Genomic DNA, 5,000 nt, shown 5'->3' with positions numbered 1-5,000 from the left:
GAGGCAGCCTCTGAGGCAAGGAGCGGAGCACCGAGGCTGGGGAGAGGGGAGCAGGAGCCGGGGGCTGGGGTGGGTGGGTGGGGGGGGCGTTCAGGACAACCGATCAAGCCCCGGGAAGCGGCTGTCAAATGTTCAAAGTCCCCCCCGGGACAACAGGTCAAGCCCTGGGAGGCGGCTGTCAAATGTTCAAAGTCCCCACCGGGACAACAGGTCAACCCCCGGGAAGCGGCTGTCAAATTTTCAAAGTCCCCGTTCGGCCACCAGGTCAACCCGCTGAATCTACTGGGTTGACCTGGCGGCCGGTTTGCTTTCCGGCCACCAGGTCAACCCATTGGATTCGACGGGTTGACCTGGCGACCGGTTTGCTTTCCGGCCACCAGGTCAACCCATTGGATTCGACGGGTTGACCTGGTGGCCGGTTTGCTTTCCGGACCGGATGTCACCCCACTCCCAGGGCAGCGCGGCAGTGGTGCTGAGGACCGCAGAGGGGGGGCTTAATAGTCGAGAGGGAGCAGGTCCGGGGGAGGCTTAATAGTCGTCCCCCGAGGACTCCGGGGGCCAGGCTTAATAGTCGTCCCCCCGGGCGCTCCAGGGGGAAAGCTTAATAGTCCTCCCCCGAGGATAGGCTTAATAGTCGCCCCCCGGCCAGTCCGGGGGAGGCTTAATAGTCGTTCCAGGGGAGGCTTAATAGTCATCCCCCGGGCAGTCCGCGGGAGGCTTAATAGTCGTCCCCCGAGTGCTCCGGGGGGCAGGCTTAATAGTCGTTCCCCAGGCAGTCTGGGAGAGGCTTAAGAGTCATCCCCCGACAGTGTGGGTGTGGGTGTGGGCGGGGGGGAGGCTTAGCAGTCGTCCCCAGGGCGGTCCGGGGGTGGGGGGAGGCCTCAGAGTCGTCCCTCCGAGAGCCGTGTCGGCGGCGGTGGCGGGTGTCAGGCTTTACGTCCAGCCTCCGGAGGGTGAGCGTCCTCGGACGCGATGCAGCCGCCGCAGAGAGGCAGCCTCCGAGGCAGGGAGCGGAGCACCGAGGCTGGGGAGTGGGGAGCAGGAGCCGGGGGGGAGGTGGGGGGCGTTCAGGACAACAGGTCAACCCCCTGGAAGCGGCTGTCAAATGTTCAACGTCCCCACTCGGCCACCAGGTCAAGCCCCGGGAAGCGGCTGTAAAATTCTCAAAGTCCCCACCGGGACAATAGGTCAAGCCCTGGGAGGCGGCTGTCAAATGTTCAAAGTCCCCACCGGGACAACAGGTCAACCCCCGGGAAGCGGCTGTCAAATTTTCAAAGTCCCCGTTCGGCCACCAGGTCAACCCGCTGAATCTACTGGGTTGACCTGGCGGCCGTTTTGCTTTCCGGCCACCAGGTCAACCCATTGGTTTCGACGGGTTGACCTGGCGGCTGGTTTGCTTTCCGGCCACCAGGTCAACCCATTGGATTCGACGGGTTGACCTGGTGGCCGGTTTGCTTTCCGGCCCGGGTGTCACCCCACTCCGAGGGCAGCACGGCAGTGGTCTTGAGGACCACAGAGGGGGGCTTAATAGTCGAGACGGAGCAGGTCCGGGGGAGGCTTAATAGTCGCCCCCCGGCCAGTCCGGGGGAGGCTTAATAGTCGTCCCCCGAGGACTCCGGGGGCCAGGCTTAATAGTCGTCCCCCCCCGGGCGCTCCAGGGGGGAAAGCTTAATAGTCCTCCCCCGAGGACTCCGGGGGCAGGCTTAACAGTCGTCCGCCCCGGGCGCTCCAGGGGGAAAGCTTAATAGTCCTCCCCCGACAGTGTGTGTGTGTGTGTGTGGGAGGGAGGCTTAGCAGTCTTGCCCCGGGCGGTCCGGTGGGGGAGGCTTAGCAGTCGTCCCCAGGGCGGTCCGGGGGTGGGGGGGGGGGGGAGGCCTCACAGTCGTCCCTCGGAGAGCCGGGTCAGCGGCAGTGGTGGGTTTACGTCCAGCCTCCGGAGGGTGCGCGTCCTCGGAGGCGATGCAGGCGCCGCAGAGAGGCAGCCTCCGAGGCAGGGAGCGGAGCACCGAGGCTGGGGAGAGGGGAGCAGGAGCCGGGGGCTGGGGCTGGGGGTGGGGGGCGTTCAGGACAACCGGTCAAGCCCCGGGAAGCAGCTGTCAAATGTTCCAAGTCCCCACTCGGCCACCAGGTCCACCCCAGTCTAGCAATGGGGTTGACCTGGCTGACGGCCGGTTAGTATCAAGGTAAACTCACCGTCGTCCACAGGAGGGCAGCTCTCAGGCCGGCCGGCTGCGGCTGACTCTGGGGCGGCGCCCGGTCCCGGCAGCGAGGGGCGGGGGGCGCGGAGCGAGACGGGGCTAACCGGGGGGGGGCGCCTCCTGCGACTTTGGGGGCCGCGGGTCGTCAGTGGCGTGCAGGCCGGGCCTCTCCCGGGGGATTCGGGGGGGCGGTCCTGCGGGCCGGGCGCAGGGGGCTCGAGCGAGCCCGGGCCGGTCCGCCCCGGGGCCGGGGTCTCCGCCTGCGGCTCAGGGGGGCGCGGGTCGTCGGGGGAGGAAGCCCGGGGGAGCCGCACACCGGCCCGCCAGGCCAGGCCTGGCCTGGATGGCCGCGGGGGGATTCGGGGCGGTCCCGCGGGCCGGGGGCCGGGCGCAGGGGAGGCGGGGGGGCCGAGCGAGTCCGTCCCGGGCCCGGGGCCTCCCCCTGCGGCTTTGGGGTCCGTGGGTCCCCGCTGGAGGAAGCCACTGGGAGCTGGACACCCGCCGTCCGTCCCGCCAGGCCAGGCCTGGCCTGGGTGGCCGCGGGGGGATTCGGGGCGGTCCCGCGGGCCGGGGGCCGGGCGCAGGGGAGGCGGGGGGGCCGAGCGAGTCGGGCCCGGGCCCGGGGCCTCCCCCTGCGGCTTTGGGGTCCGTGGGTCCCCGCTGGAGGAAGCCGCTGGGCGCTGGACACCCGCCGTCCGTCCCGCCTGGCCAGGCCTGGCCTGGGTGGCCGCGGGGGGATTCGGGGCGGTCCCGCGGGCCGGCGGCCGGGCGCAGGGGGTCCGAGCGAGTCCGTCCCGGGCCCGGGGCCTCCCCCTGCGGCTTTGGGGTCCGTGGGTCCCCGCTGGAGGAAGCCGCTGGGCGCTGGACACCCGCCGTCCGTCCCGCCTGGCCAGGCCTGGCCTGGGTGGCCGCGGGGGGGGATTCGGGGCGGACCTGCGGGCCGGCGGCCGGGAGGGTCCGGGCCAGTCCGCCCCATGCCCGGGGTCTCCCCCAGCGGCTTCGGTGGCCCCGGGGGGGGTCCTCCGCGGAGGAAGCCGGGTGGGTGGGGAGCCGGACCCCAGGCGCCCAGACCCGTGACCTGCGGCCGCGACCTCCGACTCGGCAGGAGCGACGAGGGGCTTTCCGGCCCGTCCCCCCCTCTCCTTCCCCCCCAGAAAAGGAGAGAGAGCTGACTCGGACCGGGAAAAGCTGCCTACGGCACCTGGGATTCCCAGGCGGTCACCCATCCAAGTACTAGCCAGGCCCGGGACGGTTTACCTTCCGAGATCGGACGGGATCGGGGGCGTTCGGTCCGGTATGGCCGTAGGCACCCGGCCCCGCGCCTCCTCGCCCGCTTTCCCCTGCCGACGCCCGGGCCTGCCGCACGGTGAGCCCCGGTCGGACTGCCCCCCCCCCCTGCGGCAGGGCCCCCGTCTCTCGCGGGCCCGGTCCTTTTTTCCTTTTCGAGCTCCGGGGCCCGGGCTGGCCGCCAGAGCCCCTCCGCCCGCCCTCCCCGGCGTCGGGGAAAATACTGTCCCGGACTTCCAGTGCGCCCGATCCTGTCAGCCGGGGGGTGGGGAGGGGCAGTCCCTCGCTGCGGCCGGGGAGGGTGAGCCCAGGGCGGCTTGCCTGCCGTGCGAGGCCCCTCTCGGCCACCAGGTCAACCCCGAGTCGAAAGGGCTGAAAAATTTTCAGAGTCCCCTCCCGGGCACCAGGTCAACCCGTGGAATCGGACGGGTTCACCTGCTGGCCGGTTCGCTTCCCGGGCACCAGGTCAACCCGTGGAATCGAAAGGGTTCACCTGCTGGCCGGTTTGCTTTCCGGCCACCAGGTCAACCCCTAGGGGTTTTAACGGGGGCACGCCCGGTGGCCTCTTTCCCGTCCGGTCACCAGGTCAACCCGGATCTCCCTCCTTCCCTGGGCGTCCCCTCCTCGGAGGCGTCAGGTTCCATTCCCCCCCCCCCCCCAGACTTCCAGGGGCCCGATCCAGTCGGCCGGGAGGCAGTCCCTCGCTGCGGCCGGGGAGGGTGAGCCCAGGGCGGCCTGGTCCATGTCTCTAGTGGGCCCGATCCTTTTTTTTTTTTTCGAGCTCCGGGGCCAGGCCCGCCCGGGCAGCCCTCCTCGGAGGCGTGGGGCGATTTCCCCCCGCCCCCAGACTTCCAGGGGCCCGATCCTGTCGGCCGGGAGGCAGTCCCTCGCTGCGGCCGGGGAGGGTCAGCCCAGGGCGGCTTGCCTGCCGTGCGAGTCCCCTCTCGGCCACCAGGTCAACCCCGAGTCGAAAGGGCTGAAAAATTTTCAGAGTCCCCTCCCGGGCACCAGGTCAACCCGTGGAATCGAACGGGTTCACCTGCTGGCCGGTTCGCTTTCCGGCCACCAGGTCAACCCGTGGAATCGAAAGGGTTCACCTGCTGGCCGGTTCGCTTTCCGGCCACCAGGTCAACCCCTAGGTTTTAAGGGGGGGGGACGCCAGGTGGCCTCTTTCCCGTCCGGTCACCAGGTCAACCCGGATCTCCCTCCTTCCCTGGGCGCCCCCTCCTCGGAGGCGTCAGGTTCCATTCTTTTTTCCAGACTTCCAGGGGCCCGATCCAGTCGGCCGGGTGGCAGTCCCTCGCTGCGGCCGGGGAGGGTGAGCCCAGGGCGGCTTGCCTGCCGTGCGAGTCCCCTCTCGGCCACCAGGTCAACCCCGAGTCGAAAGGGCTGAAAAATTTTCAGAGTCCCCTCCCGGGCACCAGGTCAACCCGTGGAATCGAACGGGTTCACCTGCTGGCCGGTTCGCTTCCCGGGCACCAGGTCAACCCGTGGAATCGAAAGGGTTCACCTGCT

The 5,000-nt window shown here is 70.0% G+C and overlaps 1 non-coding gene across 1 annotated transcript; it reads right to left on the bottom strand.

Annotated features, from left to right (window-relative positions):
- Nucleotides 1–3,387: 3,387 nt before the first annotated feature.
- LOC135979839 (5S ribosomal RNA) lies at nucleotides 3,388–3,506 on the bottom strand. Its single transcript, XR_010597083.1, has one exon. It is a non-coding gene; the product is annotated as a 5S ribosomal RNA (ribosomal RNA).
- Nucleotides 3,507–5,000: the final 1,494 nt, after the last annotated feature.

This window comes from Chrysemys picta, unplaced genomic scaffold (genome assembly GCF_011386835.1).
Source record: "Chrysemys picta bellii isolate R12L10 unplaced genomic scaffold, ASM1138683v2 scaf1278, whole genome shotgun sequence".
NCBI lineage: Eukaryota > Metazoa > Chordata > Testudines > Emydidae > Chrysemys > Chrysemys picta.
Note: the sequence above shows the minus strand (reverse complement) of the source record. Positions and strands in the feature narration are given on the sequence as shown.